The following is a 20,476-nucleotide window of genomic DNA, read 5'->3' as shown; positions in this document are numbered from 1 at the left end:
AGGGAAATCCCGTTGTATGAATGGCTGTCTGCAGACATCTGATATTTGCCTTCAAATGCTATTTTATTCGAAGTTATGATATGATAAAGTCTCACTAGTAATAGATGTATTCTCTCTGTAATATCTAGTACATCTGCATTCAGGTGTTAGAATGTTCTGTATTTGCCTACTGTTGTGCTATTCATTGCTTTCTGCCATTGGAAAAAAATGAAACACTGATATTAAAAATGAATAAAAAGCAATGTAGAGAAAGGTAGTCTAGGATATAAAATGATTCCTTCAAAGCCTGTAGATCAATAATAAAGTCTGTTCTGTTAGTGTTTTCCATTTTCATTTGGTGTCTGCTGTGCTTCAGTTATTCTGATCTTCCTTTATATGTTGAATGACAAAAGACAGACCAACAAAAAGCCAAAAGAAGGACCAATATTGCCTGTAGTATGATTTTGTTTCTCACTTTTAACTATCTGCATCATTGACCAGAGGTGGATTGCTCCTGGTTTGGCCCGGTTCAGCCAAACAGGTAGTGGCATTTAGGCCTGGGTTGCAGAACCAGCAGTGACCCAGGCTGCCCATCTTCCTGAACTGAGTCCCTGGTCGCTGCTCCAGTTGCTAGCAAGCTGTGCAGTAGTGTGTGCACATGCACAGTTCACTGTAAATTGTTCTGCGTACGTGAAGTGAACTGGTAGTAAAACTGGCAGCAACCCACCTCTGTCACTGACCCTTTCTTTTGAATTGTGGTTAAATGTTTGCAAGAATTTACCATCAAATTAAGTTCCCTATTTTCAAGGTCTCTAATATCCATAAAGTGGTTAAATTGAAGATTTATGAATGGGATTTGGAAGGGCAGTTTGACTGTCTTGGTGTCTTTATAAAAAGCTTCACCGTTGCAGAGCAAAGATGTCATTTCCCTCAACTCCTGCCATTTAAACTTGTGGGACACGGTAATTTTACAGTTTCCTTGCAGGATTTGCCATTCAGAATACTTATGGTGGTCTTCTATTCTCTCATTCTATGGAAAGATTCGAAGGACCAGGCTTGCTGGTCTTTCATACTTCATAGCGGTCATTGTCTCATTTGTTCACAAAGACATTTTCAGTTAGACATGCTCACACTGAAGACCCAAGTGCTTGTATAATTATTGATAACAGGAGTATCAAGGTGGATAAAATCTATAATATTTTGTTCATTACTTTGGAAGGAAATCAAGTGATCGGAAACAAAAACATTTGGGATAGGACAGAGAACAACAATCAGGATAGCAAATTTCATTCTGACTTTGTTTCCTGCAGGTACAAGAATAGATAGGGTAATAGAGAAAAGCCTACAGTTAGGCAACTTTCTAGATATCTATGATTATAGTGAATAGCAATAGCAATAGCAGTAGACTTATATACCGCTTCATAGGCCTTTCAGGCCTCTCTAAGCGGTTTACAGAGAGTCAGCATATTGCCCCCAACAATCTGGGTCCTCATTTTACCCACCTCGGAAGGATGGAAGGCTGAGTCAACCCTGAGCCGGTGAGATTTGAACCGCTGACCTGCTGATCTAGCAGTAGCCTGCAGTGCTGCATTTAACCACTGCGCCAGAATAGAATAGAATAATTGGAAGGGTTGGAAGGGACCTTGGAGGTCTTCTGGTCCAACCCCCTGCTTAGGTGGGAAAACTTACACTAATTCAGACAAATGGATATCCAACATGTTAAAAACTTCCAGTGTTGGAGAATTCAAAACTTCTGGAGGCAAGTTGTTCCACTGATTAATTGTTCTGTCAGGAAATTTCTCCTCCTCAGTTCTAAGTTGCTTCTCTCCTTGATTAGTTTCCACCCATTGCTTCTTGTCCCACCCTCAGGTGCTTTGGAGAATAGCTTGACTCCCTCTTCTTTGTGACAGCCCCTGAGATATAGTTAAGCAATGTATATTCATATGTATAAGATATCACTATAGTTAAGCAAATTGCCTGTCACATCTTAAAGCCTCAAGTTTCATATTAAAAAAAGGAAAGGCATACCCATTGTATGTAACTACAGGATGGCTGCACCTAGTCCCTAAGTAATGTGGAGGCAGAGACAAGGTGTGGGAAACTTTTTCACTCAAGCAAAGCAAATGTGAATTCATTACTTTAGCATTCTCAGCATAAGGCTTGAGTTCTACAATTAGACACTGTTAATAAAACATTATCATTTCAATTCCTTCATTTAATTATGTGCTGCAGTTAATGAATTTAATTACACACAGCATAGTGGAATTTAAATTGTCATAATGCAAATAGTTACAAAGGATTTAGTCGCATGACTTTGTAGAATGCAAACTAGATTTTTCTCATTTACTTAATATCAATTACATAAAATGACCCCCCCCCAAATTATATAGCCTGCTTAAGTTATCCATTGTCTATAAATTCATTGTGCTGCTGTATATTACCTATTGGAATTACGTGCCAGGTTTCAGAATATCTCAGAATTGGTGAAAGGATAGGTTGAAAGTGAACATTTGGACCTCCACTTTGAATGCTATTGGGCAGGTCTTTTTCTTGATTCTCTGAAGAACACGATTCCATGAATGCCAAGATAAATGCAAGAAGGAGTCCCTTTTTGCTTTGTTAAATGGGATATGCCACCTCTAAAGTCATTGCGGTAAATAGCGGTAAGGAGAGCAGATGGGTGGTGGGCCCTCCGGAGCACCAGAACAGAATGGTACTTGGTGTTTTCAGCAGTACCGGTATGCCTGTACTGGGGCGTACCAGTCGTATCCCACCACTGGAATCAACTCTGTTGCATATTCAATATGCAAATACCAGCTGCGACCTGATTGGTTGGTCGTTTTGACAGTTGGTCTGAGTGCTAGTATAAATACCCTGACAGTTGCAGGGAACGTTTGAATCGCTTGTCACCTGTGTTATAATAAAGATCTGTCTTGCACATGGCTCCTGCGTGTCAATTCCCTCACAACAACAACCCACACGTTTACAATACTGGCGACGAGGATGGGATTGATATGCGATTCCCGCAGAGCCTAACAACATCAGCCAACGTGAACGCAGTGAACGCAGGAAATTTTTTTTCTTTCCTACATTGAGGGCCTGTCAGGGCCGCCGCTATAGCCAGCAAGCGACATCAACAGCAGTACCCACCGCCGTGGGCCTCCGGTTGTAGCCAACCTCAGTAAGCTCCAGGCGCGGCCTCCATCCGTCCGAGGGACGGGCTTCCTACGCTTAACCTCGACTGGAGCTGCCGCCGCTACTCAGGGACGAGCTATGGACCGTGATGGCTAAACTGCGCCAGCTGTGCCTGCCTGCCTGCCTGCCACCAGCTGTTCCTATGGCATGCCTGCCACCAGCTGTTCCTACGGCACTCCAACCGCCTCGTTCCAACCGCTGCGTTCAACAACAGCCTCGTTCTCCAAGCTGCCACCTAGCACCACTGGCTACGCTCTCTCAGCCTGTCTAAAGCCTCTCCAACACTAGCACACTCACAACATACACCAGACTGTCCTCTACACCATGAGCCTCCTTCCTCTGCAAAGGCCACCGCTTGCTTCTCGAACCAACGAGAGCTACAACACAACGAGAGCCTCCCTGCTGCAAAGATTCCAAAGGACCTGTTTTTTTTTCCTGGTTCTAAAATTTAGCTACAAAGGACTCACCACCATCTTGAAACAGCAGAACTGGGGGGAAGGAGAGAGATTGAATATGCAAATACCAGCTGCGACGTGATTGGCTGGTCATTTGGTCTTTAGAACTGGGGGGAAGGAGCGTTGCATATTCAATATGCAAATACCAGCTGCGACCTGATTGGTTGGTCGTTTTGACAGTTGGTCTGAGTGCTAGTATAAATACCCTGACAGTTGCAGGGAACGTTTGAATCGCTTGTCACCTGTGTTATAATAAAGATCTGTCTTGCACATGGCTCCTGCATGTCAATTCCCTCACAACAACAACCCACACGTTTACAATAAACTCAACTTGAGGGACAACTTACTTTAAACAACAACAATGCCCTGAACCTGCTAGTCCCTTTGATATCCCTAAAAATCCTCTGAAAGGAGGTGAGATTCCTTTCCTGAACATAAGAGAAAATGGCAGGGAGGAATGTGATAGCTTTCCTGATTTATTCTCCAAGTCTAGAAGTATATATATGACAGAGGGGGAAAGCAAGCAAGCCATTTAAATGCAAAAGATAAACACAGGAAGATGCTGGAAATTGTTAGTGTTTGTACAGTAGTAAAAAACAACAAAGGTGTCATTTCATACTACAAAAAGGCTGTGGTAAACAAAACAGCCACCACACGGATAGCAAATATAAAAGCGATTGAGATGCCAGATGATGGGCATCTCATTCAAAATGTGCTCTTGAGGAACAAGCTATTATGGGCAAATTAGAAAGTTATTGTCTTGGCAGTTGTTAAGTACAATATTTATTAGGATTCATTTAATGTCTCCAACTATATTATTAGCTGTAAAATATTTAGGCCCTGTTTGGTGATAAATTTGGTTTTGATAGAAAATCACATGAACACTTAATTCTTTGGCATAGCTCTAGTCTTTAAATCAGTGGAAAAACTTTTACTGGAAAGAATAAGGGGGGAAGGGAATAATTACATTAGATCTATTACTGTTTAATGATGACTTTAAATCAGCATTAAATAAATTACATTAAATGCTATTTATTGATTACTTTAAATCAGCGACTGCAAACAGAATTTTCTTATCATTAATGTAAAGAACGGAGGTATATTCAGATGAACACGTCACAACAGCTCAATATCGACCTAATATTTAGCAGCTTTCAAATTTCTAGTATGCTATTGATACCAAAGAATTTAATTTCAGAATCCAAACCTATTTTTCTTCTGTCAAAATATAAACAAATAGTTTAAAATATCTGTAACCAATAGAAAAATGTTTGGAATCAAGAATTTGAAACACCAGTTCTTTTCACCCAATGGATTCGTGTTTTGAAGAACACAAAGCTTATGTCCTGTGACTTTAGGTCAGAGATGTGTGACTTAGAGATTTTTGAGAAAATAATATTTTCAGAAAATTATTATCTATTATCAGAAAATATTATCTTTCCCTTTGAAAAAAAAATATCTTGGGTATTTGAGGTCCCCCAGTGATGCACTCATTGTCATTGTGTCAAATGAACGGTTGGGCTGTTGAGGCTGTTTTTTGCCCTCCCCAGTGTCCAGAGGCCTTCCTGAAGCCCGGGGAGGGTGAAAACAGCCTCTCCCGGCCACTCGGAGGCCCTCGGGATCATTTCCAAACTTCCGATTGGCCCGTTGGGGTCATTTTTCACCTTCCCCAGCCTCCGGAGGCTTTCCTGAAGCTTGGGGAGGGCAAAAACAGCCTCCCCTGTCCCTATGGAAGGGTGAAAAATCAGCTGGCTGGTGCGTGCATGCACACCGGATCTGCCGGCTGACATGCTGCCAAGTATGGCTCCGGGTGCCATAGGTTTGTCATCACGGAGCTATGCTATCTCTCATCTGATTGTTCATTAGCAGTATTTGTTGGCCCATTCTCCCAAGGTCTTTCCCACATATTGTATCTGAGTCCATCCATTCTGCTTCTGGTCATTCTTTTCTTCTCCTTTCTTCCATATAAGTAACTTTACAAATGAACTGGAACTGAATGAAACTGAACTGCACTTTTTCTTCTCCTCCCTATATATAGTGGGGTATACACACAGAGTAAGAGTATACTATAGAGGTTGGTCATCATCTGAAACACAAAATTGGCCAAATTTCAATAGAGGTATAATTCAAGCAATAACTATAGGGGAATCAAGGTAATTCACACTTGTCTAGCCTACATAACTTGCCTCCCCTCCTGCCCCTTTCACTTGTTTTTCTGATCATCTAATTCAAATATTCTAATTGCTGCACAAGCCATTTAAAAAGTGATTGCTTGGTATACTTTGGGCATTTGACAAATGTGCTTTCCTATTCTTTTTGATAGGACTCCAGAGCACGTTGTAGTACATTATTTTTGTCCTCCTCCTGTTTCCTCAGATAATTGTCTATTATCAAAACCTACTCATTAGTTTCATTTAAATTAAATTTGGTTATATTTGCTCACTCTCTAAGGTTTTAGCTCATTATTTGTTAGTTAGTTCCACTCCTGAGAAACAGAGACCGAGAGGAAAAAAATGGTTTTAACAACATCTAGGATATGTAATGGAAGTAGCACATTGCTGTAATTGTTTATTAATAACTGCAGTCATTCATATCTTAATATGCTACTGTAAAGAGAGATGGTGTAAAGGGAATGGGTTTTTTCCATTGCAGTTGGAAACTACTTTTGTGTTAGGCAAACAGAAGAAAATGTGGATGTACATCTTTGGCTGTTTTCCCCCCTCCATTTAGGGACTTATTGGAGAGTTTAAAATATTAATAGAGCTGTTAAGCCTATTTAATCCCTCCTTCCTTCCTTCCTTCCTTCCTTCCTTCCTTCCTTCCTTCCTTCCTGGAACATTGTCCGGTTAGTATTCAGCTACTTGGTGTTTTTACACTGGTTCTGCGATGTACAGATTGTTAATTTCTTATCTGCAAGATCATATGGCCACATCTGTTAAATTTCAATTCTACCTTGTGTTGTTTTGCGAAGGAGTCATGAAAGAATGCCATAAAAACATATAAAAATTACTCTATATGGTAAAATATATGATGTGTATTCTTTATGCAGTGACATAATTGCTACAAAGTTTATAGTGTATATAGCATATACCATAAATTTATATAAATGCACACATACAGACATTTGTTTTGTAGAAATAATTTACAGTTATATAGAAAACCATATTATGCAGATAAATTCTAAAAAAATTATAATCCTGAAATATAATCCTGTGTTTTACTTGACTAACTCACATCTGTTTCTTTTCAACTGTTGTAGTAAGTTTGTGGAAAGGCAGTTCCATTTTTTGCTCTTAAGAAGCACTGGTTTCTTAAATTATTGTTTCCTCCACCTTACAGAAATATTATGAACTCTGTCATGCTTCCAAGACTTTCCTCCCTTGAGAACGGGAGAAAAGCAGAAGCATAATATGATAACCTATTTAACACTATTTCCTTTTTTTTCTTCTTTCAAATTTTAGATTGTATGCCATGCATGATAGACACATTCTGTCAATCTGTGTAAATATCATTATTATCTTCATTACTATTATTAAACTGTAAAGTAAGATATCTCACTGAACTCTTTGTCCCCTAAAGAATATGATGTTATTCTCACAATGGGATGAAAAGTAGCATTTTGTTTTTCCTACAGTTTTTTCCCCTCCTCCGGTCCCTATTTGCCAGTCCCACAGGTCAGTGGTGTATTAACTATTTCTCAGACTAAGCACGTGCTTAGGGCACCAGGCTTAAAAGGGGCACCGCAAAGTTGAGAAAGAAAAAACCCAATGAAGATTTGTACAGTATGTACAAAGGAGGCACCAAGATTTGTCAGTGCTTAGGGCACCAGTGAGCCTTAATCCGCCACTGTCACAGGTTGAGGGCATTAATTAGTAATTTAATAAATTTATATGCCACCCAAACCCGTAGGACTCTGGGCGGCTTACAGAAACAAGATAAAAGTTAAAAATATAAAGAGAAACAAATTTAAAAACAACACACCGTACATTCCGTCTAGGTGGGGCTGGACCTTGTTCGTGAAGTCAACAGCCCCAGGCCTGCCGGAATAGCCAGGTTTTAGTGGCTTTTCGGAAGGCCGAGAGAGTGGGAAGGGTCCGGATCTCTACGGGTAGATCATTCCACAGGGCCAGAGCAGCTACAGAGAAGGCCCTCCCCCGAGGGGCTGCCAGCCGGCATTGTCCGGTCGACGGCACCTGGAGAAGGCCCAACCTGTGAGATGTTATCGGTCGTTGGGAGGTATGTGGCAGGAGGCGGTCTCTCAGATATCCAGGTCCTAAGCCATGTAGGGCTTTAAAGTGATGACTAGCACCTTGAAGCGTGTTTGGAGACCTGTTCTGTCTCCCTGAGTCACAACAGAGACCAATAGGAATACTTTATACCGTTCTCATATAAATGAGAAGAAGAAGGGAGAAAACAAATTCCTTTTTTTAAAAAAGTTTTTTTTATTCATATATATAAAATAAAGTGTTATGTCAATGCACCTGGTATGCCCAAATATGGAAGGGAGCATAGTGCTTCCCTTTTGCCTTTCAGCTGCACCCTAGGAGCCTTCCAGGCAGGAAACCATTTTTGTGTTGCATTTTTGCTGATAAATAAATGAAGGGAGACGAGTATAGATCTATTTCAAGCTATTTAGCTCTCATCAGCTAGCATACCCTTACTGGGATTTGAATTTGGGCTGTTTTTACATATTGGGCAGTTATATTAACTTCTAAGCCACAAGCTCTCCTTCCTTCTCAGCTGAGCCAAGGAAATGATTAAGTGTTATGTCAAAGCACCTGGTATGCCAAGGGTGGAGCTGAAAGGCAAAAGGAAAGCAGTATGTTCCCTCCCATATTTGAGCATACCAGGTGCTTTGACATAACACTTAAACATTTCCTTGGCTCAGCTGATAAGGGAGGAGAGCTTGTGGCTTAGAGGCCTAATAAGTAAAAACAGTCCAAGTTCGAATCCCAAAAGGGTATGGCTAGCTGATGAGAGCTAAATAGCTTGAAATAGATCTATACTAGTCTCTCTTCATTTATTTATCAGCAAAAATGCAAACAGACACACACACACATACATACATAACTACATTCACATAATTATTGTTCATTTATCTTTATCACTTTTACATATTTGCTTTTCCATATAAAAGGTTAAAATATACATTCTGGGTTGCTTTGCTTACAATCCCATACATCTATTTTGTATTATCACCACACTATTTTTTCTTTTCTTTTCACCCTCCCTCCCTTCTCTACTTTCTTCCTTCCTCCTCTCTTTTCCCTTTCCTAGGGAGAAAACAATTTTCAAAGCAGGGAAAAGAAAGATGTGAAATATGGCCCCAAGTTTCCTGTACTTATTTAGAAACCTGCTGTAGTTCGGGCTTGAATTATACAATGAAAAATAGGAATGTTAGTGGAAGCCAATCTTAGATGATTTTGACAAGAAAATTTATTGCTGGCAACTTTCCATAAAAGACAAATATGTCTGCTTGTTTAGACCCAAGAAGATACTTTAAAAATATATATATTTTAAAATGCTACCTTTTGTTTTTTTCTTGTATTCTGGCATGATTTCATGTCCCTATGTTATTTTTATTTTTATTTACTTTTAGTGTACACCAGTAGGATTTGATTATCATGATTGTGGTTTTGAATATATATTTTTTGAGCAATGGGAAGCAATGCAAGCAACCCACTTTGCAATTCTACTCCACTATTCATGCCAACATTTTTAAAAAAATTAAGATCCTGAAATAGAATAATATAATTGGTACACTACTATGAATTCTTCTTCTTTTACCTGTGGTTTTGAGTGTGGTTCTTATCTGAGATTGACATTTATGACATTTATTCTTTCCTATGATCTCCTAGTTCACCCCTGCTTAGATATTCTTTGAATTCTCCTTTTTCAATTTTGTGGTCTTTGAAATCCAGCCTAGTCTATTTCTCTAATTTCCCAGGATTGCTTTTAAGTCTATTTCTGTCGTCTAAATTCTACTGTGTTTCCCTGAAAATAAGACAGGGTCTTTTTTTTACCATGAAATTAGCATTTGGCCTTATTTTTTGGGGGGGAGGGGTTGTCTTATTATTTTTGAGGTGCAGGAGGCAGCAAGTGTGATCATCTCATGGATGCTGCTGTGTTGCAATATTTTCAGGGAAGGCTTATTTTAGCACATGCACTCAAAAGCCTGGTTGGGCTTATTATCGGGAAGGTCTTATTTTTGTGGAAACAGAGTAATCATATATGAACATTTAATAAGGATTTATTTCAGCTATTTACAAAAGCTAGGTCTGAACTTTGTGAGACTCCCTTCAGTATTTCCTCCATTTTGATCAGGTGCCATTGATAAATACATGACTTGAATATCATTCCTAAGTCAACCTTGTACCTCCTTAATTTTCATGCTGTTGGAGCCAATATGTCAAATGCTTTGCTGAAATTTAGCTATATTATGTCAACATTATTCCCCACAATCATTATTTCTTACCTTATCTATACAACATTACCATCAAGTAGCAGAGATGATTTTCAAACTAAACATGAGGTAACTTGAGGTGATCAAGGCTTGATCTTGATCAATGCATGAAAACAGGTAATTACTATGTAATTGTCAAAATGCTAGAGATCAATTGCTTCATGATCTGTTTTAATATTTTCTCAGTTATAGATATCAAATTAATTGTTCCGTATTTTTCTGAATCTTCTTTCTGAAAAAGAGATTTCCTTTTTTCTTGAATACCTGGTATATCATCAATTCTCCAAGTTTAACAGTTCAGCAGCCCATTTTGTTGGAAATGTTCTTTTTAAAACTCACACTAATTTATAAGCTTTTGCTGGTCGTTTCCCTTGGATGAATAATCCACATCAACTGTATATATGTATGTATATTATTCAGTTCTCTTTTTCAATTTTGTAAAGCTGGACATAAATTCAGTTGGGAAAGGACTATTGTAGCTATTGGCCAAGGTCCTGAGATTTACTAGTACTCCTGCCTACTCACAATACATTAACCCTACGAAGCTCAATCCTAAGGAAGTTTATTGAGGGAGGCAGCACAATTCATTTCCTTCTATAATTGTGGGCTCATCTCATTCTTTTATGCTTGATTCGGTGCGTGAGTAGCAGATCATAAGTAAACATATAGAAAAAGACATTCTGATTGCCAAAGACTCATGAAAGAGATAACTTCATCCAACCTCTTTATTCCACTTAATTATTTCTGCTTGTATCTTTATCATAAAACATCCCTCCTCCCCCCTCTCTTCTGCCATGTTCATCTATTTCTAGAGCTTTCCTGGGCTCTTCTCAAATCATAACATTGCTAAGTTGCATATGGTTCGTCCTTTGTCATCTTGATTAGTCCTTGCCCCCCAGCCACATAATCATCATAATTCCTCTCCTTGGACTTCCCTGCAGCTTGTCTGCAGCTTCTTGATAATGAGATGCCAGAAGCTGAACATTCTTCTTTGAATATTTATCTCACACGGTCTTTTAAGAAAAGCAGGATTGGTATCTCTTTGCTCTGGGACTTGAAGTTGATAGATATGTAGCCCCAAATCATATTATATATATATATATATATATATATATAAATTCCTGATGTGTTCGTTCTTATCCTAAGGTGACAGCAAGTTGTTCTATCTTCGAAAGATGATGTAAAATTACTGCTCCTGAAGGAAATATAATAGCTTTATTCCTTCCCCCAAAGATACTTTTTTACGGTCTATCTTTTATTTTAAACAGGTTAGGGTCTGGATTTTGGTATGTGTGTGTGTTTTTGGGAATATTTGAACAAAGTCATGATGGGTCTTATACACTTGAAAAACTTGAATGTTTTGTCCTCAAACTGTTAATACATTTTTAGATATGGATGAGTCTAATATGAAAATAATAGTTATGAATCACTAAAGCATCAACCTATGAAAAAATGTTTTATTTCTGCCAGCAACTGCCATTAAAGTCTTGAGCAATACATCTAGAGGATTTATTCTGCTGACAAAAGCATATTTTCTTTTATTCATAGTGGACAGCCCAAGCTCTCCTCTCTTTTTAACCTGCACTCTGACTATTGATTCTAACTAGTTTGTGTTATGCCTAGGTGCTTATATGGCTACCAACTCGATAATAAGAAAGGAACATTGTTTCCTAGTGTATTAAACCAATGATACCACAATCACCTTTTATCCTATATCTTTTTTCTATGTAATAGCATGGTGTGATTGGGAAGAAATAGTACTAAACATTGTCTTCAGCTTTTAGGCTGAGATGAAATTGCTACTGACCAAGACAAAATCTCAAGTAGGTTCTTTACCTATCTGGGCTCCTGTGGCCTACTACAGAGATGACAGTGGCAAAGAATCCCACAGAATTTAGCTGCTACTGATAATATGGATTGGTTTTATGCAACATCTAGTTTTAAAATCTCTAAATCTGCTGCATTGTGCTTATGTTATAGAACAGTAGAATGCAATATCTTGACATGACTTCAATATGTATTAGAATAGAATAGAATAACAGAGTTGGAAGGGACCTTGGAGGTCTTCTAGTCCAAACCCCTGCTTAGGCAGGAAACCCTACACCATTTCAGACAAATGGTTATCTGTTCTGACCCCTCTCCTCCATCCAGTAACGAAAGCCGAGACAAGCGTAAAATGGAATGTCCTTTAATACCAAGACCAGAATCTCGGTGGCTGAAAGCCAAATAAACAAACAGATAAGGACCTTGGCAGCAAGTCTGACACCTTGGCAGCAATTCAGACTAACTCTGGCAGTAATCCAGCCTGCCAAGTTAGTTCCTCTGTAGTCCAAGCATTGACTTCTGCAAGAAGGGCATGGCACAAGCAGTCTCTTTTATAGTCTGGAGAAGAGCTTAATGACCATCAGCTGAGTGTAATTACCTCCTGTAATTACATAGTTGTTCTTGACGCCGAGTAGCCCTTCAATGGTGTGCATCCCGGAACAACTCACTGTTGATTTCTGGATCACTCTCTCTTGTCTCCTCCCCACTGATCTAAGGCTCAGGTTCCACCTGGTGGCCATCCAGTCTCTCTGCGCCCTGCTTGGAGTCGGAACCCTATCCAGGGTCCTCCACATCCTCCAGGGCCGACTCATAGGACCCCTTGCTGTCGGAGTCTGGTGGCAGCTCCAACGGCTCCTGCCAGGCCACAACAGTTATCTATAATAATTAAACAAAAATAAGAAAGAATGATGAAAGGAAAAAAAGAAAAGAGTTTTGCTAAAGAATTAGCATCTGGAGGTAAATTGTGCTCTATAAGTCAGAGTAATTTAGCAATATCAGCAATCAATTCAGAGTGAGATGCTAGACATTTGTAGTATGGATTCCTTGCATATTTATTCAGGTCAGCTCCTTTTGATAAACATACATGCAATTGCAGTTTGAGATTTCTATAAAATTTCACTGTCATATCCATATCCAACAGTGTCTCATTAAATCTGGCTACCAAGGTAGATACCTTTATGTGTTAATGATTGGCTAATGAACAGACAGGAGAGTGTGGAATAACTGTAGAATTTTTCAATATCTCTATTTGGGCCTGAAAAATTTATTCAAAAAGGATATGCTCTGATGTTAAATCTTTAAATTAGTCTATTGAATTAATAATTTCTGTAACCTGCGGTAAATGAAACAAATCCATCCAAGAAATAAATGGAGAACTCAGTATTTCTGCCAGTTTTTCAGGATTGCAGACTAGATTGGACTGTCAGATAATAAAATGAATGTTAATAGTATTTAATATTGTATTATTAGTTTTGATAGTTTTAATTGCATTTAATATCCTGAATAATGGCATTTCCCTAATAACCTGTACTTTATTTTATTTGTTCAATGTGTTTCTTTCTAAATTCCTCATAAGATACATATGCATTTCTTGAATGAGAGAAAGCATAGCAAACAAAACCCAAAGGAATTATATAATAGGAAGAGCTCAAAGTAGATCAATAAGGTATAGAATTCTTGTGCTGGTGTACATTTTTTCCTTATTTTTCAGAGTAACCAGAGTCAGAAATGGCAAAATGCTATAATACTTGGGATATTTGTGGAGGTTGTGATTTTTGGGAAGTGAAAATGCAAATGAATGCTTCAAAAGTAGGCATTTTATCCTTTTAAACTCTTCCAATCCCTTCAGAATTAGGTCTCACTTCTCTGGGGTGGGGTCTGGGAAGTAAAAATAAATCTGGAAAAAGGCAATAACAACTACTTTAGAAAGAAAACTGCATTAATAAGTGAACAGGAATTGAACTCAGTGGATTCCCTTTTTCTGTTCAGAGACAACAGCACAATTAACACTAGCACTTAGACTTATATACCGCTTCATAGTGCTTTTATAGCCCCCTCTAAATGGTTTACAGAGTCAGCATATTGGATCCTCATTTTACCCACCTCGGAAGGATGGAAGGCTGAGTCAACCTTGAACCAGTGAGATTTGAACTGCTGAACTGCAGCTAGCAGTCAGTTGAAGTAGCCTGCAGTACTGCACTCTAACCACTGCGCCACCACAGCTCTATTATTATTATTATTGTTGTTGTACAATTGTATCACAGCGGCCAGTTGTTTCGCCGGATTTGGCATTGGTTACTAGTCGGGCCCCACCCAGGGGCCTAGGACGTCGTAACGTATTTTCGTAATATGCGTGCAGATCCAAGCAGTGCGGCTTTTTGCATTTGACTGATGGTGATTTTGTCAATTTTTAACTGTTTTAAATGTAATTCCAGTGCTTTGGAATAGCACCCAGTGTGCCAATTACCACTGGAATTACCACTGCTGGTTTGTGCCATAGTCGTTGAATTTCGATTTTTAAGTCCTGGTATCTTGTGATTTTTTCATGTTCCTTCTCGGCGACCCTGCTATCACCTGGTATTGCGATGTCTATGATTGTGACCTTATTTTTCTCAACCAGTGTGATGTCTGGTGTATTATGCGCCAGTATTTTGTCGGTTTGTATACGGAAATCCCACAAGATCTTGACCATCTGATTTTCGGTGACTTTTTCAGGCTGATGTTCCCACCAGTTTGTTGCTGTTTTAATATTATAATTTTTGCACAAATTCCAATGGATCATTTGTGCTACTGAATTGTGCCGCAATTTATAATCAGTCTGCGCGATTTTTTTTACAGCAGCTGAGTATGTGATCAACAGTTTCATCAGCTTCTTTGCAAAGTCTGCATTTGGCATCATCAGAGGATTTTTCGATTTTGGCCTTAATGGCATTTGTGCGGATAGCTTGTTCTTGCGCAGCCAGGAGTAGTGACTCTGTTTCTTTCTTTAATGTACCTGTTGTTAACCATAACCAAGTTTGTTCACTGTCCACTTTATCTTTTATTTTTTCCAGAAATTGACCATGCAGTGCTTTGTTCTGCCAACTCTCCATTCTTGATTTTATCAGATCTTTTCTGTATTCTTGTTTTGTCTGTTGGGCCTTCAGTAGATTTTTGTTCTTTACTTCGATTAATAGATGTTCTTGACTTTCTTTTAAATAATCAGCCAGTGCATGTTTTTCTTCTTCAACTGTTTGCTTCACTTGTAATAATCCTCTGCCACCTGATTTTCGGGGCAGATATAGTCTATCAGTATCACCACGTGGATGTAAACTGTAGTGCATTGTCATTAGTTTCCTGGTTTTTCGGTCCAAAAGGTCCAAATCAGCTTGTGTCCAGTTAACTATGCCAGCTGTGTATCTTATAACTGGTATTGCCCAGGTATTTATGGCCTTGATTGTATTTCCACCATTCAATTTAGATTTCAAAATTTTCCTAACTCTGTTGGTGTACTCTCGCCTGACAATAGTTTTTACTTCTCCATGCTTGATGTTATCCAACTGCAGAATGCCTAAGTATTTGTAGGCTTCATTTTCTTTGCATTTAATTAGTTGGCCATTGGGCATTTCAATTCCCTCAGATGCAGTGATTTTGCCCCTTTTTATGGATACAGTGGCACATTTTTCCATGCCAAACTGCATTGAAATATCGGTGCTGAATACTCGGACTGTATTTGTCAATGATTGGATTTCTATTTCTGACTTGCCATAGAGTTTCAAATCATCCATATATAGTAAATGCGAAATTTTTTCAGCTTTTTTGGCTGTTTGGTAGCCTAATTTCATTTTTTTTAAGATTACTGATAGTGGGATCATTGCGATGATGAAGAGAAGAGGTGAAAGTGAATCACCCTGGAAAATTCCTCGCTTGATATTAACCATTTCGTAGCTCTCATTCCCTACTGCCAACTCAGTTCTCCATTGTTTCATTGCCTTTTCAGTAAAGGATGTAATATTTTTGCTAATGCCAGTTGTTTCTAAGCATTTTATGATCCAACTATGTGGCAGTGAGTCAAATGCCTTTTTGTAATCAATCCAGACCATATTCAAGTTCGTTTTTCTGTTCTTACAATTTTCTAATATCATTTTATCAATTAGAAGCTGATCTTTTGTGCCCCTGCTCCTTCTTTTGTTGCCTTTTTGCTCTACTGGCAAGATGTTGTTTGTTTCCAAATAATCCATCATGTTATCTGCAATAATGCCTGTGAGTAATTTGAAGGTTGTTGGTAAGCATGTTATTGGTCTATAGTTTTCAGTTGTTGTTCCTTTAGTTGGATCTTTCTGAATCAAGTATGTTTTTCCAGTTGTCAACCATTCATCAATTTGGCCCTTTTGTAAAATTTCATTCAGTTGCCTGGCTAATATTGCATGTAAACTGGTCAGATATTTGAGCCAGAACCATGTAATTGGTCCTTTCCAGGTGATGTCCAATTCTTTACCTTTTTAACTCGATTTTTGATCATCTCAGTTGTTATTTCTAATACTTGCATTTGTTTGTTGCCAATGCTTTTCTCAAAGTCATGTATCCACTTTGCTTCCTTGTTGTAGTCCTTTGCATTTTCCCACAATTCTTTCCAGAATTCAACTGTGGCCTGCTTTTCTGGTTTTTCACTTTTGGTGTCACCATTCACATTAAGACTTTGATAAAAACGCCGTTGGTCTGATCGAAATTGCTGATTTTGTTTATATTGGATGATTCGTGCCTCATATCTTTCAATTTTTCTAGCTGTTGCTGTTATCTGCTGTTTTACAATCTCTACAGCTTCATTGATGTTTCTTGTATCCAATCTATATCTTCTGATTAGCCGATCTATGATTTTGTTGTTTTTAAGCCGTTGCTCATGCATGTTCTTTAAGTTACTAGCATCTGCCCTTAATTTTTTGATTTTTTGTTCTAGACGGATTTTCCACTTTGGCTTTGATGCTTTTTCTGTTGTGTGACTAGGTACTTTAATTTTAATGCCTAGTTCATTAGTGACTATTACAGCTGCGCTGTACATTAACTGGTTTGTTTCCAAGATGGATCCCGGTTCAATTGTTGAAAACACTGCATTAACCATTTTCATGATAGGGGCCAAAATTTTCTTAGGCACAGTTTTTAGTGATGGTAAACGTTGCCTTTCCTCATTAAGCAGAAAATGCTCCATGATCTTATCCTTCAATTCTTTTTGTTTTTGAGTTAGTTCATCAGTTGGTTCAATGATAACTGGTTCTAGTGGTGGTGATGTTATTTCCTCCCCGAGAGCTTCTTCTGGGAGTTCTACTATAGTGTCTTTAGTTGTGTCTTGAATATCAGTTATTTCCGCTTGTGATATTGTTTTTTGGGTTTTGCAATTTGCCTGAATTTCCTCATGTTCAACTTCACTAAACACTTTATTCCGTATAATAAATCGGATTATTATTATTATTATTATTATTATTATTATTATTACTTAAAATTATTTTAAGCAAGGTTCCTATTTTCTGCCTTAATTTAATGCATCCTAAATGTTCCTGTTATACCTTTGCCAATGTTTGAACCTACAAAAAAAAGAGGTCTAAGGTCTAGTCCAGTCCCCACTGACCATGTGCTTTTGATATTAGTCATCATACCTCTTTATAATGACTGCCCACACTTAGAATATTTCAGCCAGTTTTGATTACCACAATATAAAAAAGATGTCAAGATTCTAGAAAAAATGCAGAGAAGAGCAATAAAGATGATTGGGGACAGGAGGCTAAAACATATGAAGAACAGTTGCAGGAATTGGGTATGTCCAGTTTAATGAAAAGAAAGACTGGGGGTGGCATAATAACAGTGTTCCAATATCTAAGGGATTGCCCAAAGATGAGAGGGGTCTACTTATTCTCCAAAGTACCTGAAAGCAGGACAAGAAGCAATGTATGGAAACTAATCAAGGAGAGAAGCAACCTGGAATTAAGGAGAAATTTCCTGACAGAACAAATCAGTAGAATGACTTGCCTACAGAAGTCATGGGTGGTCCAACACTGGATATTTTAAAAAGAGATTGGACAACATTTGTCTGAAATGATATAAGGTCTCCTGCTTGAACAGGGGGTTGGACTAGAACACTGCCAAGGTCTCTTCCAACTCTGTTATTCTGTTATCATGGTCTAGTAAGGCATCTTAATGAGTTCTCTTGACTCAGGAACACTGTTCCCTCTAAGGTGCGCGCGTGCGCGGCCGTGCACGTCGCTAGAAACCTCCGCGCAGAGATTTCTAACTGCCGCGCAGAGCTTTCTACCAAAGCAAACGTGGGGAAGTCCTTTGCAGGCAGCTAGAACTGGCCGCCTGCAAAGGACCTCCCCAGACTTGTTTTGATGAGCCGCCAGTCCTCTTGCTTCTTCTCCTTCACCAGCAAAGCTCCCGCAGTGGTGCCTCTCTCTCCACGCGGAGCACCTGAGCTGGCCCCCGCGTTATCCCTCCCCCTTCCTCCTCTGCCGTGCTTTTGAGGCCGCGGGAGCTAGTAGGAAAGCGGCGGAGGTGGAGGCGATGGCAGGGATAACCCAGAGCCCAGCTGAGGTGCTCCGAGCGGAGGGGGAGGCACCACCGCCGCTGCTTTGCCGGTGAAGGAGAAGGAGCAAGAGGACTGGCGGCTTTGAAATGGTCCCGCCGGCTGCAGATTTGATTCAGCGTAAGCAGGGGCCGCCGAACACATGCTGAGCCGACTTTGCACAGTGAGGCGGAGTAATTCAACCCCCCAAAGAACACGTGTCTGTGTGTGTGTGTGTGTGTGTGTGTGTGTGTGTGTGAGAGAGAGAGAGAGAGAGAGAGAGAGAGAGAGTTGGATCAAAATTGGTGGCCAAAGGAAAGGAAGGAAGGAAGGAAGGAAGCCCTGCCCCCTGTGAAAAAAACTGAAGATGGAGCAGTGAATGAATAAGCCATAAAAGCAACAAACAGTTAATGCGTAAGTAAGCTGAGGAGGAAGTTCTCAACTAAGGAAGCAATATTAGAAAGAAATATAAAAAGCTCAATATGCCAAAACACTTATTTTAGTCTTCATTTAATTACTTGTATTGTAGTCTGATGTAACATATTTTTAAAGTTAACGTTAGTTAGAAAAGATAGGGTACAAAACTTTTTTTTTTAATTTTTAAAAAAGATTTTATTGGTAAAAAGAAAATACAACATCCATAACTTGTAAAAACAATACAACTACATTTCGAGATATTCCCATACTATCAAATCATTATAAACATCAAAGGTTAGGTATCTTATTCCTTCCCTCCCTCTTCTCTTCCCTCATTTCTTCTTTTCCATATCCTTTTCTTCCCTCCCCCCTTACTTCCTTCTCCCCTGCCTTCCCTCCTTTCTTTTCTCCTTTCCTCCTTTCCTTCCCCCTCCTTTCCCTCCCTCGGTCCCCCCCTCCTTCTCACATACCTTTCCTCCTTCCCTTCCTCTTTCCCTCCTCCTTCCTTTTCTCTTAATCTCCCTCCTTTCCTCCCTCCTTCCTTCCTTCCTTTCAACTCTCCTTCTCTCTTTCTTTCCCTCCCTCTTTCCCTCTTTACTACCCTCTCCTCTTCCCTCCCTCCTTCCTCCCCCGGTTTCTTCTCTTTCTTCTCTCCTTCTTTCTTCCCACCTTCTTTCCCTTCTCTTCTTTCTCTTCCTCCTCCTTATCCTTCCCCCCTTCTTCTGCCTTTCCTGTTCCTCTCCTTTCTCCTCTCCATCCTGACTTCCCTACTATCCTCCTTCCCTCCCCTCTAACCTTTGTTACATTTACATATTTTCCTCTGCTGAGGACAACCTGGTTCTCTTTTCCTTTCCTTGCTTAAGGAGGCAAGGATTATAAATCCTCTCGCCTCATCTAAATGAAGTTAATTGCTAATTCCAAGCAGGTAGTTATAGCGGATTTCCTATCAGCTTTTTTAAGTTTTCCCAACATTGTGGTCTAACCAAATTGCTCGACAGTGGGTTCCCCCCCTAATACATTTCTCCTTTCGCTTATAGCAATAGCAATAGCAGTAGACTTATATACCGCTTCATAGGGCTTTCAGCCCTCTCAGTTGTTATCTCTCAGTTGTTGTATATTGTTCATTTGAGTTATTGGTTTAATCGTATTAGGTTAGTCAGCTATCTCTTTTTGTGTCTAAGTCTTCAAAACTTAAATAATAAAAAAAATTCTACATTCATTTTGAAAAATAAATGCAATACTTGATTAATTTCATATCTTTATTTAAAATAGTTTTGGCATGGCATATCATTTTATTGACTCAGTTGGAAATGATGTGGATGTTGTATCTGATTCTGAGGCATATATATTCTTAAGTAACATAACATATAGCATATTGTCCAAACTTGCTAGACTATTTAATTGATCTTATTACTTTAAAGGGGGAGAGTTTCATGATAAATTATTTTATTACATTTATGTTGCATTTATATATTATATTTATTACATTTATATTTCACATTATATATTTGTATTGTTATTTTAGTGTTTATTGTCAATTTTGATAGATATTATATTGATATATCAATACTGATTTTACTCATACTAAATAACAATTACTGCTATTATTTA

The sequence above is a fragment of the Thamnophis elegans genome, chromosome 2 (genome assembly GCF_009769535.1).
Source record: "Thamnophis elegans isolate rThaEle1 chromosome 2, rThaEle1.pri, whole genome shotgun sequence".
In the NCBI taxonomy this organism is placed as follows: Eukaryota; Metazoa; Chordata; class Lepidosauria; order Squamata; family Colubridae; genus Thamnophis; species Thamnophis elegans.
Note: the sequence above shows the minus strand (reverse complement) of the source record.